Source organism: Oryctolagus cuniculus, chromosome X (assembly GCF_964237555.1).
Source record: "Oryctolagus cuniculus chromosome X, mOryCun1.1, whole genome shotgun sequence".
Taxonomy (NCBI): Eukaryota; Metazoa; Chordata; class Mammalia; order Lagomorpha; family Leporidae; genus Oryctolagus; species Oryctolagus cuniculus.
In genome coordinates this window covers 53,335,780-53,355,685 of record NC_091453.1, presented here as the reverse complement: position 1 = coordinate 53,355,685, position 19,906 = coordinate 53,335,780, and positions in this window count along the sequence as shown.

Sequence of the window (19,906 nt, the reverse complement as noted above, 5' to 3'; positions counted from 1 at the left end):
CCCTCATACCCACTCCAACAAGTCTATTTGGAACTTCTGGAGCTTAAGTGGGTCCAACAGAGATGGTGATACAGGAACAGCTTCAGAGAGAAAACAGAAAGCTTTTTATTTTTTTTTTTACTTATTTATTTGACAGGTAGAGTTATAGACAGAGAGAGAGAGAGAGAGAGAGAGGCAGAGAGAAAGGTCTTCCTTCCATTGGTTCACTCCCCAAATGGTCTCCATGGCCGGCGCTGCGCCAATACGAAGCCAGAAGCCAGGTGTTTCTCCTGGTCTCCCATGTGGGTGCAGGGGCCTAAGCACTTGGGTCATCCTCCACTGCCCTCCTGGGCCACAGCAGAGTGCTGGACTGGAAGAGGAGCAACCGGGACTAGAACCCAGCACCCATATGGGATGTCAGTGCCGCAAGGCAGAGGATTAACTAAGTGAGCCACAGCACTGGACCCACAAAAAGCTTTTCTAGCCCAGTGGGCCTCACTCTGGGCTGAGTCCCTTTGGATCCTGTCCTTGAAAGTGGCACAACTGTACCTGTTGTGGTGGCCCCTGTACCTGGACACTGAGTCGTTGGTGCTTCTGCTGACTCAAGCTCCAGAGCCCCCAGTAATGAAGTGTTAGAACTGAACTCCTAAGGTTCATCAGTTGGTTGAGCTATGCTCAATATAATTCTGAAAATTGATTTTCAACATGTGCTGGGGGATTTGTGGGCATCTGTTCCTTAGAGCTGTAACTCTTACGTTACTGACAAAGGTATTGGCACCCATGGCCTGTACCTGTGAAGTGATGTTCATCCCAATGAGACCATATACTCTGCCCTAGCACAGCATCAGAATGGCAAGCAGGGGTTGGTCAAATGTGGAACAATCCCCTCCTGTTCACACACATCCCTTGGCAGGTATCTTGCAAAGGCCAACTTGGCAGATCCAAACATTGCCAAACCCTCAATATCCCTATGGAACGATGTAGACATTGTAATTGTGAATATTCCTTTTTTAAAAAAATATTGTTTATTTTATTTGAAAGGCAAAGTTACAGAGAGATAGAGAGGGAGACACACACACACACACACACACACAGAGAGAGAGAGAGAGAGAGAGAGAGAGAGAGAACACTTCCATTTGCTGGTTCACTCACCAGATGGCTGCAATGTCCAGAGCTGGGCCACTGAAGCCAGGAGCCAGAAACTTCTGGGTTCCCACAAGGTTGCAGGGGCCCAAGCCCCTGAGCCATTTTCCACTGCTTTCTCAAACACATTAGCAGGGAGTTGGACCAGAAATGGAGCTGCTGGGACTTGAACCAGCACCCATATGAGTTGCCAGCATCACAGGCAGTGGTTTAACCTGCTATGTCATAGTGCTGACCACTGGATACTCCCTTTTACTTTCTCTGGGGTTAAGCAGAAGTTGCTTTTTTTCTTTTTTCTTTCTTTCTTTTTTTTTTGATAGGCAGAGTGGACAGTGAGAGAGAGAGACAGAGAGAAAGGTCTTCCTTTGCCGTTGGTTCACCCTCCAATGGCCGCTGCGGCCGGCGCACCGCGCTGATCCGATGGCAGGAGCCAGGAACTTAGCCTGGTCTCCCATGCGGTGCAGGGCCCAAGCACTTGGGCCATCCTCCACTGCACTCCCTGGCCACAGCAGAGAGCTGGCCTGGAAGAGGGGCAACCGGGACAGAATCCGGTGCCCCGACCGGGACTAGAACCCGGTGTGCCGGCGCCGCAAGGTGGAGGATTAGCCTAGTGAACCACGGCGCCGGCCAGAAGTTGCTTTTTTTCTAATCCCAGCTTGCACTTTCCTGAGCTATGCTCAGGAAAGAACCACAGGGAAGCCTACATGGAGACTCAGCTATTGGCACAGTCTGTGTTTCATCTTGTGTGTTGTGTCCTTGAGTCACAAGATTGAAGGGGATACTGTGTGAATGACTCCTGGGATTGGCCTGGGTTATTAATGCTTGTGCTTCTGAGTTAATCTGGAGACAATAGAAAAGTTTATGAGGGCCCCTCTGTGAGGAGTAACCATCAGCAGATAATACAAGGAGAATTCCTAATGCCCCTAAAATCACCCATCTAATGTTTCTTTCCATCTGGTGCATCAGAGTTCTAAAATACCTTTCATTTTTGTGCAAGTTGGATCAACCAAATGAGGGCTTTTTCCTCTGTTGGAGCCCTCCTCTATGCCACTCTGGCTGGAGGTCTTTGACTTTACTAAATCTTGCTTTTAAATTTCTCTGCTTGTCCACTTGGAAATTCTTCTTCCATATGAGAACCGAGGTAATCTTTTCTCCGCTGAAGTTTCACCTGTAACATTTTGGTGCCGTGACTAGGATTGCAACTCCAACGTGACGTGGATCCTGCTCAAGTTTGACTCCAGTCAGTGTTGGATCATCCCACCAGACTGGTGAGCGTGAACAGCGCTTGCTGTTTTTCAGAGAATTTCACTCCTCTCCATAGCAACTCTCATTTTCTCAACTCTCATTTTCTCAAAAACACCAGGTTCTTGTCAGCCAGTTAAAAGTGATTAATTAGCGTGGCTGCTGGACTCAAGCTTGCTGATTAAAGTCAGAGCAATCCCCAGGCACTGAGACTCTATTCTAACCCTTCTCCAGTGTGGATAACCCTTAGCGTGGGTCTGGGAGAAGACCTTGAGAAAACTGATGGATTCTGGCTGGGGCTACACTCTATTGCTTCCAGAAGGTCTCTTGGCTGGATACCAGACCCCAATAGCCTGAATGGTTTTGGACTGGGAAATGAACTTTTCTTCAGGAAGCAGAAGGCTGAGCAAGCATGGGTAATACATGCTAATCCCACCTTCACCTTCCTCCCTTCCCTGAGGGCTTCAATGCACGTTTGGACGCCACAGGTGAGAGTTTTCAGAGATGTCTCAAACTCAAAAGAGATAAGAACTGGGAGTCGCCTCCGTTTTTATCCTCTCGTTACAGTAGGCATTCCCTAGGGATGTATCCTTAGACTTTGGGACGCCTTTGACTCCTGAGCTTACAGAAATATGCCCCATTTTTTTCTACACCACCGTGTGGCCTGGTTACAAGCTAAAGGATAGAGAAGTTGGCCTAAGTGAGTTGTGAAAAGTGCCAGCCCCTCTTCTCTGACTCCCTGTCTCGGAACTCTGTCTCTTAACTGGTTTCTTGCCTCTATTTTCCTGCATGTGCTCCAATATGCATTAAACTATTTTCTAGAGCGTTCTTAGGCCTATTTATTGAGCCACCAAGGTTCCTCTGTTATTGTGTTTGACTATTGTTGAGGCTTTTAATCCTGGTGGAGGAGAATTTTTTTTTCAGGTGACCATTGTCCCTACCTATTGTTGTAATTTTGTCTGGGGATTTCTGGAAAAAATCTAGGCCCGGTAACCTCAGGTGCTATTGAATAAATATGAATGAGTCCATATGATTACATCTCCTGAGCTGACTCCTCATTCCTGAAGCTGGTTTGACTGATAGCCCCACGATTAGACATTTCCAGTATTGGTTTTTGGTCCAGGGTATGAGGTTATTGTCTCTTTGCAGAGCCTCCATTTTTTCTCCCTCTATCCTGCCTGTTCATGGGCTCTTATAGGAGCCTCCTTGTAGGTCATTACCCTTTATTCTGTCACCTATCAGATTCTCCTCCCTAGGAATCTCTGGAAGGGTGCCCACCTGCTCTGATGGATGCCCTCTCCCATTAAACCTAACATAATGGTGAACAATCTCCAGTGTACTTTTTGTCCATGGCACATCTTCCCCTAGCCCACAGTCGCCCTTGAGACCTCTCTGGCAGCTTCCTGAACTTTTTGTTACAGAGGAAGTCCCAAGTAGCTGACTGCTGAGTAGGGCATCATTGGCCTAAGGTGTTTTGGGTAAAAAGAAAGCTAGCCTCAAATCCAACTGGAATCTAAAAAGATATATTTGGTAAATAACAATCTCAAGCATGAGAATTTGGTTCAACTGTAACTGGACATTGGGTTTAAAGGCTTTTCTCTTTTGAATCTAGGAAGATCACTGTCTTTAAAAACGTTGCTTTGTAACTTGATGAATTTGTTTTGGAACTTGGTTTAACGGGTTTCTGATGAAATAGCAATGGGTAATCAGTGCTTGTTATAGCACCCCCTAAGGTGAATTTTTCAATCTCCAGTTTAATGTCACTGATTTAAAAAAGGAGTAGAATTTCATATAAATGTAATTTTGACCTTAATTCAGATAATGGTATGATATAATATCAGCATCTTCAGTCAACTAGGTGTAATTGCTAAATGTAAATTGAGTAAAGTTAAATGAGATAAACATGTCTAAATGTGAACTTTGGTCTCTTAGCACCTTTTGTTATGGAAAAACTATTTGGGTTTGTTAACAAGTATGTTTTGTTTTTTAAAGATTTATTTTATTTATTTGACAGGCAGAGTTACAGAGAGAGGTAGAGACAGACAGAGAGGTCTTCCATCATCTGGTTCATTCCCCAGATGAGCCTAGTCAATCCAAAGCCAGGAACCAGGAGCTTCTTCCGGGTCTCCCACGTGGGTGCAGGGGCCCATTGTGTTTTCTTAATGTCTCTGTTAAGTTCTGATTGTTTAAAAATAGCTGAGTTCTTTTTATTATAAAAGCTATGGTTTGTTTGAATATATACTCACAATAAAGCATTTGAGTAGTCACTTTGTAACAGTGATCAAATCTGGTCTATATTATGTCATGACGTTAAGTGATCCTATTTCTACCAGATATTTTAAGCCTTTTTGGCATCTTGATAGGCATTCATAAAATCAAAGTTCCAAGTTCTTTGGACTTTGATATTACTTGTTGGTTCCCTGGAAATATCAAAGGATATATCTCTCATCTTGTAGAGATACCAACTAATAAGGCTATTTGGATTATATTAAAAGTACTGTCAAGATGTGAAGAGGTGTTAAATTTTAAGTTATGACAATGTAAAATGCTACTGATACAAATGTCCAAAAGTTACAAAAGTCTATGATCTTGTTGTGTTGTTGTCAGACATGATGGTTCTCCATAAAAGGGATAAATGTTTTATAAAATATTGCAGGAGCTTTAAAAAATAACTGTGTGGAGTAACCAAGTGCCTCTTCCTGTTGGTTAATGAGTTTATAAATTTGAACATGGTTATTTAAAGTCTTTTGTCATCAACAGTTTTGTATTCTCCAAACATTAAAAAATCAGATTTGCTGCTCTTGGAATTAAAATATTGTTGGTTCTGTGTTTAAATGTGTCGTCTTTTAGGTTCCAAAGGACTTCTTTTCCCCTGACCTCTATTGTATTCAATACTTTTGAACAATTTTGTAAGCAGATAAAGCCAATAATGGACTATAGGTTCCAACTGAGAAAGTATGTTTAATTCAGGTTACTAACTGCAGGAGGTAATTCTAATTGATTGATGGTAATTAAAAAAAAAAGCTAAAGATTTTAAGAAGCTATTACCAAAACTGCTTTATTGTTTTTCCTTATATGTTATGTTATATGTGTATACATAGTGTAGGTCTATGTGGAAAAATTTATTAAGAGCTCTGTCTTCATTGGCTTATAGATTAAAGATTGCTCATAAATTTTAAACTGCTAAATTAACTGAAGATACCTTTTTGGTTCATGTGACCTGAATAAGTCTCTATATAAGATGATTTAAATTTATTGGTAGAAAGAAACTAAAAATGTTTAGTTAAAAAACTAAAAATGTTTGTATTTGAGTTTGCTGGTCAAACAAGTTACACGGTGTAAGATATTTAAGAGATGTTTCAAAATATGTGTACTATTGTCTTGAAATTTATAGAAGGCATTGGACCCTTTGATAAATGTTTTTGTAAGTTGCTAAAATTGTTTGCTAACTTTTCTCTTGCTATTAAGTTATTGACAGTAAGTGATCTAGTAAGCCTGACTTGTTCCTTCATTTCTCTATTCTCCTCAAGATGGGAAACTGATTCTGTTCTGAAAGATTCTCCTTTGGGATGTACAGTTTGATTTTATAAAAGGGATAGATAGCATTTTTCTCTGATAATAGCATGGCCAAAATGAGAGCTTAAATTATGATTTCGCAGTTAGATTTACCTTTCTGTGGGCACAGTAAATAGGCTGAGGAAGTGTGTGGGCAGTCACTGATTGCAATGGCCTGTACATCATGCAGTTCAAGTTAACACATTGGCATATAGGAAGAGTCATGTATGTATAGTTAATTTTACACTAAATAAAAGACTTCAACAGATAGTATGAAGAAAAAAAAACACTGTTCTTCAACAGAAGAGACAAAGGCTGTAAACAATCATTGAACAGTCCCCAACAACCCATGGATCAAAAAGGTAGAACAGGCCGGCGCCGCAGCTCACTAGGCTAATCCTCCGCCTTGCGGCGCCGGCACACCGGGTTCTAGTCCCGGTCGGGGCGCCGGATTCTGTCCCGGTTGCCCCTCTTCCAGGCCAGCCCTCTGCTGTGGCCAGGGAGTGCAGTGGAGGATGGCCCAGGTGCTTGGGCCCTGCACCCCATGGGAGACCAGGAAAAGCACCTGGCTCCTGGCTCCTGCCGTCGGATCAGCGCGGTGCGCCGGCCGCAGCGTGCTGGTCGCGGCGGCCATTGGAGGGTGAACCAATGGCAAAGGAAGACCTTTCTCTCTGTCTCTTTCTCTCACTGTCCACTCTGCCTGTCAAAAAAAAAAAAAGGTAGAACATTTGTTGGAAGTGATGGGTTATCTCCCTTTGTAGTAGTAGTGCAAAGGCGGCATTGTTGGGTGACAGCTGGATGATGGTGGGGACTCTGAGCTGAAAATCTGCAGGCCAGATCCTGGGATCTGGTCCCAACCTGAGACGTGTGTGTAAACTGCACAAATACTCTGATTCCCCAGGTTATTTCTAGGGCTTCAATTTTTGTATACTTTGTGTGTGTGTGTGTGTGTGAGAGAGAGAGAGAGAGAGAGAGAAAGAGAGAGAGTTCCATCAGTGTTAAAAGAATCCAGTTTGCTGTCACATTTCTGAGTTCTTTTTTTAAAAGATTTATTTTACTTATTTGAAAGAGTTACAGAGAGAGGCAGAGACAGAGAGAGAGGTCTTCCATCATCTGGTTCACTTCCCAGATGGCTGCAACTGCTGGAGCTGAGCCAATCCAAAGCCAGGAGCCAGTTTGCTCCCCAACCACCTAGCAAGTCTTAACAATACTGCTCATGCAGGTGGATTGTATTATTCCATTTCCCTGCTAGGACTGAGGCAGTATTTCAGTGCTTCGCATGACTTTATAATGGATGGGGCCTGTGTCAAAGAGATTGCAGCATGTGTTTAATCTGAAAATTTGCCGAGGGCAAAGCCCTGGTGGCTTCTCTGTCACCAAGATTGTCGAATACCTAGAGACTATGACTGAGAAAGGAAAAGGCCCACTTGTTAGAGTCATGGAAGTCAAAGTGGGAAGTGACTAAAGGCCCTCTACTTCTATGACTATCAAATGTGTATCCTGAGACCGCCACATTGGTGTTGCCTGGGAGCTTTCAGAAACACTGTGTTCTGGAACTCTGGCATCCTGGTTCTTGGTCTGAGTGTGAGGCTTCTCCCAGGGTTTGGGGCATACAAATGAGTTTATGAGAGTGGATTATGCCAGTCTTGTTGCTCTATAGAGGAAGATGTGGAAGGCCTCCCAGGCCAGTGATTCTCTGACTTGGTGGCATTGGTGGCATTGGCAGAATTAGAACCAGGTGCCTCTCCCCACCTTCTTGTTTCCTTGCATGTACCTCTTAACACATGGAGCTGCACTGGGAACAACCTTGCTTCCCTCTCAGATCCTGTTGGTCTCAGGGTTCTGCTGGTTTCTTCCCCTGGATCTGTCCAACTCAAATCACTCTGTTTCTTTCTTCAAGTGAGGCTTCAGTTCTTCATAAGAACCTCTTTCCAGTGCAGGGCACTTTTTAGGTTTCCTTGGATCTTGTGGCTAGAGAGATGAGGCCCAGGCATCCTACAGATAATTGCTTGACAGCTTGTCTCTGCTGAAGATTCTGAGAAGCTGCAGTTGCAAAGGAATGGTTGCCTGGTAACCAAGCACTTCAGAAATGCGGTGTTGTTGGACAGAACTTCAGGTGTCTCATCCCTTTCACAGCCAAGGTCACTGTTGCATGGAGAGCTAAAGTAGAGCCCAGGAAACACATCTGGTCTGTGTGGACAAGGCATGGAAGATTAGAACTCAGGTCTGCAGAGTTTCTGCCCATGCCTCCCCTTGATTCAAGTGAGCTCATCTCTAACACAGAATTTTTTATCTGGGGGCCGACGCTGTGGCTCACTTGGTTAATCCTCCGCCTGCGGCGCCGACATCCTATATGAGCGCCGAATTCTGTCCCGGTTGCTTCTCTTCCAGTCCAGCTCCCTGCTGTGGCCTGGGGGGGCAGTGGAGGATGACCCAGATGCTTGGACCCTGCACCCACATGGGAGACCAGGAAGAAGCACCTGGCTCCTGGCTTCGGGTCAGCACAGCGCCAGAAGTAGCAGCCATTTGGGGGGTGAACCAACGGAAGGAAGACCTTTCTGTCTCTCTCTCTCACTGTCTATAACTCTACCTGTCAAATAATAAAAAAAAGAAGGAAAGAAAAAAGAATTTTATATCTGAAATGGGCTGAAGCCAGGGGTTAAAGCAGGTTGCCCAAGTAAAGCCTTTTCTTGTTTCTCAACAAATCCGAGGTTGAAAGTCATAGAATGCATAAGGTGTAGAAGATCCTTCTGTCACTATCTCCTCTATGTTTCTGAGGGGTCATCCAATGTCAGCCCGTTCTTCCAGTGACAAAAAACACACTCTTTTTAAAAAAAAGTATTTATTCATATGAAAGCCAGAGTTACAGAGAGAGAATGAGAGGGACACACACACACACACACACACACACACACACAGAGTCACTGGGGCAGAACCAGGCCGAAGCCAGGAGCCTAGAACTCCATCTGGGTCTCCCACATGAGTGGAAGGGCCCAAGCACTTGGGCCATCTTCTGCTGTTTTCTCAGGCTCTTTAGCAGGAAGCTGCATCAGAAATACAGCAACCGATGCTGGAACTGGTGTTTGTAAGGGACGCTGGCATTGCTGGTTGAGGCTTAATCTCCTGCACCATAATGCCAACTCCAAGGAAGCACATCCTTTGCAGAGTGGCCCAGTACACTTTCTGACATTTCTGACTGTGGCAGATGCCCAGGAATCAGCTGTTTGTGAATACAATCCGTGGTCCTAACTGATCTGCCTGAGGCCACCAGGCTGCAGTGCAGTACTAAGCGCAGGATACCAGCCTTGAGACTGAGCAGACTTAGGTCTTAACTCCATTCTGCCAACAATGAGGGTGTGTCTTGGAGGAGTCATGCCTGCTTCCTTAGCTTCACTTCCTTCTCTGGAGTGGGGGCAATAAAGTGTCCACAAGTAGAAGAAACTTGCTGTGAATACCTGTAATTCACACTATCATCACATCCCCTGGGTACCTCTGAATACAAGGTAGGCCCTTGCTTCTTGATTTCAATCATTTCTGGGCTCTTCAGTGTTTCCTCTTGTGCCTCCAGCTGGTAGAGGTGGACACGAGGAATCCACAAGTCTGTTCCAACTGAGCAGATGCTCCCCAGAGGAGCTCCACCTACTTTCTATGCATAAGGTCATTGTGAACATTATCCGAGCTGCTGTTCCGTGTTTCAGAGATGGTGTCATATTCTGGATCCACTTCTTGGAGGCTGTCAGTCATGGACCATGTATGCATAGTGCAAAGGTCCAGTCATGTATCTCTGTTTATCTCCACATGTATGCCTGTGTCTGTGTGTGCAAAGGTCCAGCTCTGTGTCTCTGCATGTTTCCCTCCTCACATGTGCATGTGCCCCTGTTTATGTTTTCTGGAGGAATCTCATTATTTCAGATGCAGGTGCTGTGGCCCATTTTCCTCATCAAGGAGATGCTTATTGCTTCAGGCCCTGGTATCAGACTCTTCTATGGGGCTCCTCAGTTCATCCCTCATTATTTCTCGGAAGCTCTTGTGCTGGGAGCCTCAGGAGGGCTGCTGCAATCTCTCTTCTGGGGCTGTCAACACTTCTGGTGACAGTTGTCAGTGCACCTGTCGGGATTCCTAATCTCCAAGAGGGACTGAATAGGTACATCTTGATTTTCAGATGATCTTAAGCTCTTATATGCAATAGCATATGGAAACAAAAAGTGTAAAGTACAGGAAGCTCCCAAGAGACATTTTGCACTGTACTTTGGGCAACAGGAGGAGGACAACAAAGGAAATGGGAGGATAAAGGCCATGTGGGCAAGAAAAGGGGGTGCATTTCATCAACGGAAAACTCAACATAGGCAGGCAGTCTAGAAAAGAGACTTAGGGCAGATTGAAAAAGTGTTCTTTGAACAATTGTCCAAAATGTGTTAATTTAACCAAAACACCAGCACACAGCCAAGGAGTATGTTATCCAAACAGCTGTTGGGAAGAGAATACTGCCTTACCTTTGGTGCCAATTCACACCAAGAATAGAATGTGAACCACGGCCTCTACAGGGTACAACAGTTACAAAAAACCCTGGGAAGGCTGAGGGGGAGAGAGTTCAATTAGCAGTTGCACAGAGAGGTGAGAGGCCAAACTTATAATCTCTGTGAGACTTGGTCTTGAAATACAGGGGTGAAATGAACCAAATTAAAGTTGTAGGCACAGGAGAGCCCTGGCCTGAGGATGTGATAGCCTTAAAACCATGGTATCCCCTGCACTGAGTCCACAGAAGGTGGGAGAGTCATCACAGTGCATAATCATCATTGCAGAGCTGAGTCCACTTAATCTCCCTAATGCCTGGTGAAGTGACATTCATTGTTCTCATCTTACAGATAGGGAAATATCTGTCTTTACAGGAGTTCTCCCACATTTGTGCCTGTCTATTCCCCTGAGGACTTCCTCCAGGTTTGCCTTTCACTTGTGGAAAAAGTGTTTGAAAATTTGTTCTACAGCCCTCTTGCTTCTCAGAGGAGAAGGTACCATAGTGGTCAGGTGAGTCTTCTGTGCAGAGGCTGAAACACAATGACAAACCGTTTACCTTGTGGTCATGGTTCTGTTTGAAGGCATAGACATTTCCATCAATAGGCCTGTACGTTTACAGCATTGTTTCATAGCTTGGATGTAATTGCTTCCTGACCTCCCAGTTCATCTTTATTTAGTTGTCCATTAGATCCAGAATATTCTCTGTGTGTTCCACATCCATCCTCTTAAAAAGATGAGAGGTTAGAATTTCATTTCCTCAATGAAAAATTAGTCAAATAATTCATGGATTTTGACTTCTTTTGACCCCTTCTCAACCCTAAGCACACCTCTGCTCTGTGATTATAGGGTGGAACCAAGGACTCAGGTGCTGGTGCCCTGCCTTTGTAGGCTTAGAGCCTTCTCTCTGGCCTTGGAGACCTTTGAAAAATCCTCTAGAGTATTAAGAACTCACATGATGTCTGATTTGAGCTTGCCATGCTTGCTTAGCTTGGGTAATTTGCTTTTTGTGTTGTTTTACTTAACATATCCTACATGCTGGGTAGGCTGAGATTCACCCAGTCAACATTGCTTGTTTCTATTTCCCATTGGTTTTTGAGGACCTGCATATTTTGATTCATAAGAAAGTTGCTGTCTCTGGGCTTCTGACAGGTTACTGCTGCTTTATTTTTTTCACAGCTTTTCAGGTTTTCTGTTGAGTCCTGTGGTTTACTTTAAGATATCTATTTATTTTAATTGAAAGGCAGAGTGACAGAGAGAGGGAGAGACAGAGAGAAGGAGATCTTTCATCTGCTGGTTCATTCCCCCAAAAGCTACAACTGATGGGAGTGAGCCAGGCAGAAGTCAGGAGTGAGGACTCCTTTCAGGTCTCCTACAAGGATGGCAGGAACCTAAGCATTTAAGCCAACTTATACTGCCTTCCCAAGAGCATTAGCAGGGAGCTGGATTGCAAGTGGACCATCCTGTACTCAAACTGATGGCTCCAATATGGGATTTCTTCATTACAGGCTGCAGCTTATCCCACTGCACTGCAGCACCGGCTCAGAATCTTGGTTTCTCAAAATTATTTCTCTTCATTTCAAGGTGAGAGTGATAGTAAAACTATGTCCATGTTTGCTCATTGCTCTGTTTTGATGCTCCAGGCTGAAAATCCCCCTTAATTACTAAAGCACAGACCTGGAAGTATCTTGAGGGCAGTTTTGGTTTGGCGTGATGTGGCGATATTGACTGGGTAGGGTTCCTTATCCTCTTTTCCATTCCTTGAAACCCCAGTCATCAGGGATGAGAGTTAGGACACGCAAACATTGCCATAGAGGTCCTGTTTCCTGGAGGGCTGGGTCAGTTTGCTGAATAAAATATCTTGAACAGGATCTTCCATTTCCCACCCTTGACTGAACTTATGTCTGCTCTTTGGTATTTTACAGCAATACAGTTTTCCTGTGTGATCCTGAGTGCTTTATAGCTTGGGCAGTAGAGAAAATTTCAAAAGAGGCAAACTAGATTTTCCCTTCAAAAGTAACAGTATCCTTCACAGAAGACAAATTTCACCACACTACACCTGGCCAAAATTATCAATGCTCTCCATGAATTCTTTCAATGATGACTTCACATCTCCCTTGGGCTGTTGTTACACTGATAAATAAATTTTTATATAGTTTTAAATTTTTTAAAAATGGGAACATACTTGTGGTGCCAGAAGCAGATTAGAGGCTATTCCAGGGGCTGAAGTGAAAGAGGTGGGAATGTCTCCTAATGAACGTTTATTTGTGTCCCTGTGAGGGAGGGTGATGAAAATGTTCAGAACTTTCGTAGTTGCACAACTTTGTGAATATACCAAAAACCTCTGGCTTACACAGTTTAACAGGGTTAATGCTGTATTATTCCTGGAGATGGGGAGTCTAGGTAACCTGATTTCTGAGATAGAATTGCCTTGCATCACAGTGAATCATTTCAGCCAGTGATGCCACTTTGCCCACTTCAAAGTTTATTGCAACTTCATCATGTGAGGTAGTAAATCACCGAAGTCCAGAACAAAACTCTTTTGATATTTTTGTCTTGATTCCTCTTGAAACTTTAATTGGGTGAGTGGTAGCTCAGACAATTGCTCTGATAGCATCTTTGCTGTTCTTGGTTGGCATAATGAAGATCAATGTTTCCCTCATTACTGTTTCTGGTCATCTATGAAACACTGATTAAAGTAATCACACTCCTGACAGGTAAGAGGCCATTGGCAGTGAACATACATGAATTAAAAAATGCATTAGAATAAGAATTCATATGGTCAGCAAGAATTCACTCTTCAGAGTACAGTGTGTGTTGTTTGTCGCTGTGCTCCATGGCCATGACACTAAGTTGTGGCACAAGAGGCCACTGTGTAGGTATCTGTAGCTGGCAAGGCTGCTGCTCGTAGCCCTGTTGCACATAGCCACATGGATGGACAAGATGTTTTCACTCATGTTGATGGTCCTTGGGCCTTGAAGAGCATCAGGTTTTGTTATGGTTGTTGACAGAATCGTAGTTGCATTAAATGACCTCTTTTTCCCAGGTCCTGAAGCTGCAATCTAGCGTAGAACATATGATTGCAATGTGATTCTACCCCTAGGGGTATTTGACAATGTCTGGAGACATTTATGATGGCCACAATGGGGAGAGGGTTTGGAGTGGAGGCTATGGGTGCAGCTGAACATCCCATGGTGCACAGGACAGCCCCACAATCAAGAATCATCTGGGCCAAATGTCAGTGGTACTGAGTTTGGGAAAACCTGCATTAGCTTTCAAACACAGCTCCTATGTTATATTGTTTAAAGAAGATGATGTCTTTGTGAGGGAGAAGGAATAAAATTTGTATCTCTGTTTTCCAAATTGAAAAACTGATACTTAGAGAGCAATGACTCCTCTCTATCCACAGGACCTGGTCACTGGTTGATTCCCTGATTCTCATCCTACCTTTCCTTGCACACATTGCACAAGATGATGTGACCTATGGGGTTCTGGGCTGCCCCAAGCTAATTGTCTACATTGGTTTTCTTCAGATGACCTTTTGCTTCCTCTATGGTCACCACCTGTCGCTCCCCCTCTTCGTGGAGGAACGACACAGGACCCTGCGCTGTTCTTTCGTCTGCTCGGCCCTCCCCGGGTTTGCTGCTGGTTCTTCCCGGGTTGGCTACTATCCCTTCCACCTCCGTGGAAGGGCAGTTCCCCCTGGCCACATTCCCCACTTCCGCAGGGGAGCGGCACACCGCCGGCCGGCTCTTCTCGGGGGCTGCACAGGTGTTCCTTCAGCTAGATGTTCCCCTTAGATGTTTCTGGTGCATGCCGTCTCTCTCCTCCTTTATAGTCCTCCTCCGCCAATCCTAACTCGGCTGCCCACACGCCGAGTACGCTGCTCTCCTCCAATCAGGAGCAAGTCCTACAGTTTATTAGCTGAACTGGAGGCAGCTGTGTAGAAGCTGTTTACTTCTCTCCCAGCGCCATATTGTGGGAGAGCAGATGCATAGAACAAGTCTTAATTCCAGTAACTCAGTCTAGTCCGGATTGCTCCCCACAACCACCCACATGCTACTTCTGCTGGAGTAAATTTCCCCTCTTATCTTCTTATAAGGGAATCTTATCATTCCTTTAAGCCTTTTGGCACTGGCAACCTCCTTCCAGGAAGTTGGGCCTCCTGCCTTAGCCGGCTTTTAGAAATGCCCTAACGCTCCTCTGAGAGCTGCAGCGTAGAGCAGGTGGGTGCAGGCTGGGAGTTTGCCTATGAAGGTGCTCTTGGCAACTTGGGGCACTATTTTCCCAGACTTATAATTCCAGTGAATTTATAAGACTTTAGTTCTCTCAAACCAATGTGACGTTTTGAAAGTGAGCAATGGAATCCAACATTTAGAAATTGATTCTTAACATGAAATAGAAAGGCTGTTGTTGCTAGCTGAAGATACGTCATTTAATCCAAATCTGTTATCCAGGTTTTCACCCATGTAGATATCTATTGATCCATCACCTTTCAATATTCATTTATTCACCTGTCAGTCTTCACCCATCTGTCTACGGTCTCTAACAGTCCCACTTCTGGATTGTCTCGCAGTGCAGCCAAAGCACTGGTGCTTGATTGGCAACGTCTCATTTCTACGAGACCCTTCACATGGTGCCCACACCTAATTCCCTGCTCAGCTGGTGTGCAACTCTCTCTTACTACTCTCTAGTCTTTTTTTTGTTGTTGTTCAGGAAAAGAAAGTGCAGTTTAGTTCTCTATGGCTGCCATGACAAAGTGATGCTGACTGGGTGGCTTAGGACAACAGAAATTTGTTGCATCACCCTCTGGAGGTTAGACATCCAAGCACAAAGTATAGGAAGGCAATTCTATCTGGAGGTTCTGGGGAAGGGTTTGTCCCAGGATCTTCTATTCTCTGGTATTTTGTTGGCCACCTTCATGTGCAGACTTGTTACCCAGATTTCTGTCTCTGTGTTCATGTGACATTATGTGTGTGTGTGTGCATGTGTGTGCATGCTCCATGTCTTATTTTGTTAATGATAGGGATTCCACGGGCCCCTGGAAAGAAAAAGAAATATACATGATATAACCCTCCAGGAAATCCAAGGGAGGGGGAGAATGGAGAAACATACACCATGTGCTATTCAGATGTTTCATCTGCCAAATGGATCTGATTGAGCACTTCTCTGCAAAACAGGTTACTCTGAGATCAGTCCCCTGATTGGTTCACATGGACTACCTCATTAGCATACACTTCAACCAATCAGGTGAAACTTCCTCCTTTAGAAGCACATACAGATCTGAGCCATGCAATCTTTTTTTTTTAACTTTTATTTAATGAATATAGATTTCCAAAATACAGCTTATGGATTACATTGGCTTCCCCCCCTCCCCAATGACTTCCCTCCCACCCACAACCCTCCCCTTTCCCGCTCTCTCTCCCCTTCCATTCTTATCAAGATTCATTTTCAATTTTCTTTATATACAGAAGATCAGTTTAGTATACATTAAGTAAAGATTTCAACAGTTTGCACCCACATAGAAACACAAAGTGAAAAATACTGTTTGAGTACTCGTTATAGCATTAAATCTCAATGTACAGCACATTAAGGACAGAGATCCTACATGAGGAGTAAGTGCACAGTGACTCCTGTTGTTGACTTTACAAATTGATACTCCTGTTTATAGCATCAGTAATCTCCCTATGCTCCAGTCATGAGTTTCCAAGGCTGTGGAAACCTTTTGAGTTTGCCAACTTCGATCTTATTTAGACAAGGTCATAGTCAAAATGGAAGTTCTCTCCTCCCTTCAGAGAAAGGTACCTCCTTCTTTGAAGACCTGTTCTTTCCACTGGGATCTCACAGAGATCTTTCATTTAGGTCCCTTTTTTTGCCAGAGTGTCTTTGAGCCATGCAATCTTAAGAAGAAGCTTAGAGCAAGCAGCCTTCCGGGGCTGGCCCTCTGAACTGCTGGACACTTTCAGTAAACGGTCTTCACTTTGCTCACTTCTTTCTTGTCCATGTGCCTCATTCCTTGTAGTTACGAGACAAAGAACTCAACATGAAATAAAAGTTCTAAAATGAAAGGCTGCAACACTCCTCAACAAATCTGACAGAGAGGAGAAGCTACAGCCTAGAATATTGCAGCACTCCTTGATGAATTCAGCAGAGAAACTGTAGCACAGAAGACTGCAGTACTCCTCTGAATGAGAAAGGAGACAGAAAGGACAGAAAGGAGAATCTGTGATACAAAGAGGAGCAACACAAAGAGCTGTAAGATGGGAGCTGTGCCATTTCAGACTCCTCCTGACACTACTTTTGCAAAACTGACACCAAAACTCCTGCAACATTAGGGTCTGTCTCAATGATCATTTCTTGACTGGATCACTGGTGTGGACTCTGTTTCTAGAAAAGGTCATACCACTCTTTTCTGTTGTGGTTTGGGGTACCACAGTTCCACCCTAATAATCCCCTACTTGCTTGCCTGTGTCCATGCCCCCCTCCACATTTCTTTCCAGTAATCCCTTTCCCTCCTCTTCTTTTCCTCCCACTTGTAAAGTGTGACCATTCCCCCACTAAACACCTACAGTTGTGGGCAGGACCTTTTCTTTGCACTACTAGAGTATGTACCACACTGCAATCAATTGCTTTATGGCTACAGTTGACTGTAAACGCCCCACTCTGTTTTTTTATTTCTTATTTTTTGGCTCCTATCTGATTGATACTAAGAATTTGCCATTAATGTTCAATGTGACTAATGGTAAGTGGTAACTTTGCCCTGCCATTTGCCAAAGATGAGTTCTAATATATGCTTTGAATTCCCTGTGATCTTTTGCTGTGAGGTTTCCTTCCTTTACCTTCTTTCATATTGATGACCGTGTTTCTGTGTGCAACACATCTTTAAGCATCTTTTGCAGGGCTGGACGAGTGGGGACAAATTGTTTCAATTTCTGTTTGCTGTGAAAGGTCTTTATTTCACCTTCATTCACAAATGAGAGCTTTGCAGGATATAATATTCTGGGCTGGCAGTTTTTCTCTCTTAGAACCTGGGCTATATCTTGCCATTCCCTCCTAGCTTGTAGGGTTTCTGATGAGAAGTCAGCTGTGAGTCTGATTGGAGACCCTCTGAGAGTAATCTGATGTTTCTTGCACATTTTAGGATCTTTTCTTTATGTTTCACTGTGGTGATTTTAATTACAGTGTGTCATGGTGAGGATCTCTTTTGGTCGTGTTTATTAGGGGTTCTATGAGCTTCCTGTACTAGGATTTCTCTGCCCTTCTCCAAACCTGGGAAATTTTCTGCTAATATCTCACGAAAAAGGCCTTCTAATCCTTTCTCCCTCTCCATGCCTTCAGGAACTCCTAGAACCCGAATGTTGTTTTTTTTTAATAGTATCCTGAAGATTCCCAACAATATGTTTTAGATTTCTAATTTCCTCTTCTTTTCTTTGGTCTGACTGTATCCTTTTCTGTGTTCTGTCTTCTAAGTCCGATATTCTCTCTTCTGCTTCACCCATTCTGTTTTTAAGGCTCTCTAATGTGTTTGTCATTTGATCTATTGAATTCTTCACTTCATTATGATTTCTCGTCACTATCACAGTTTCCTGTTGTACTAGTTGTTTCATTTCATTCCTCCTTAATATTTCATTTTCACGAGAGAGATTTTCTGTCTTGTCCATTAAGGATTTCTGTAGTTCAAGAATTTGTTTTTGAGAACTTCTTAATGTTCTTATCAATTTTTTGAGATCTGCTTCTTGCATTTCTTCTATCTCATCATCTTCATAATCTTGAATTGGGGTGTCTTTTTCATTTGCGGGTGTCATAGTGACTTCCTTGCTCTTATTACCTCGGTTTTTGCCTTTGTTTTTTGGCATATTGGAAATATTTGGTTTCTTCACTGTGGTGCTTTTTCTTGTTATACTATGACTCTTAGATTAAGTGGACTGTCTGTTTTTGATGGAGCCTTAGAGGCTTGAGATGGGTGTGGCCTGAGAGCTCTGTTTGGTGTGCCAACGGTGACACTCCCATGTTAGGCGTGATAGATCTCTCTCTCTCTCTCTTTCTTTCTTTCTTTCTTTTTTTGATTCAAAAGGGAAGTAATTCCGCACAGCTGAACGAAGTTGGATGTAGTTATCAGGCAAATGATATACCCACAGGAGCCAGAGATCAGAAGCTCTTTCCCAAGGACCACACAGGGAATCTGTTCTGCCCTCAGTGTGGGCTCAAATTCTCCTTCAGTCTCCCACTGGGTTGCCAAAGTTATGGAATTGTAGCGTCTCTGGAGAGTACTCACATGAAAACACTGGATTTCAAGCTTCTACTGGCAGTAATTGTTTTTCTCCCACCTTGTCATTCTCTCTCCCTTCCTCCAGCTCCAAATAATGCCACAGGCATAGGAGGTCCTCAACCCCCTCCAGTAACGTGGAAATTTGGAGCCAGTTGAAAGTAGGGCATTGAGTCTGTGTTTGCTAGTGTCCACCACAAGTGCCTGTCATAGCAAGGCTGATGCGATGTGGCCTGTGAAGTGTGGGTCTCTCAGGGTCTGTGAACACAGGCAGATAGCATCTGCCATGCTCGTCTATGTCTCTGGGGAAACCATGGCAGCTACACTGCTAAATAAATGTTCTTTGTGGATCTGTGTGTAAGTATACATCTGTTAAATGAAGAGGATATATGCACAGGCATTTTTGGGATGTATGACGGGTCCTCTTCTGTAACTTCTTTTCTTTTTCCCCTTCATTGTCATGTTCAATAACTTCCTCATCATCTACAGCATTTAGTATTTGGAACTAAAAAACAACTAATAGGTTTTATATTATTTCATTTTTAGAGCTATAAACTTAAAATAGTGATCTGATCCTATCCATCATATCTGGCTTTACGATAATCTGCTTGAATTTGGCACCAGCTAGGGAGTTGGACTTTATTGATTACATTTTTTGCTAGGCTCTGGTATTTACTTATCATATCCTAAACAATGTGATTGAATAGCTTTGGTTATGATACACAGTTAGGGATAGGAGGCTTTGATGTTAAGAAGACAGTGTTGGGATTGGCCAGCGCCGTGGCTCAATAGGCTAATCCTCCACCTGCAGTGCCGGCACACCGGGTTCTAGTACCGGTCAGGGCACCGGATTCGGTCCCGGTTGCTCCTCTTCCAGTCCAGCTCTCTTCTGTGGCCCGGGAGTGCAGTGGAGGATGGCCCAAGTCCTTTGGCCATGCACCCGCATGGGAGACCAGGAGGAAGCACCTGGCTCCTGGCTTCGGATCAGCGCGGTGCGCCGGCCGCAGCATGCTGGCCGCGGCGGCCATTGGAGGGTGAACCAACAGCAAAGGAAGACCTTTCTCTCTGTCTCTCTCACTGTCCACTCTGTCTGTCAAAAAAAAAAAAAAAGAGAGAAAGAAAAAGCAATTTGAAAAGGGAAGTTCATATCAATAAAAGCCCACACCTTAAGAAAATTGAAAAACTAAGACCAAAATTAATAGAAGGAAT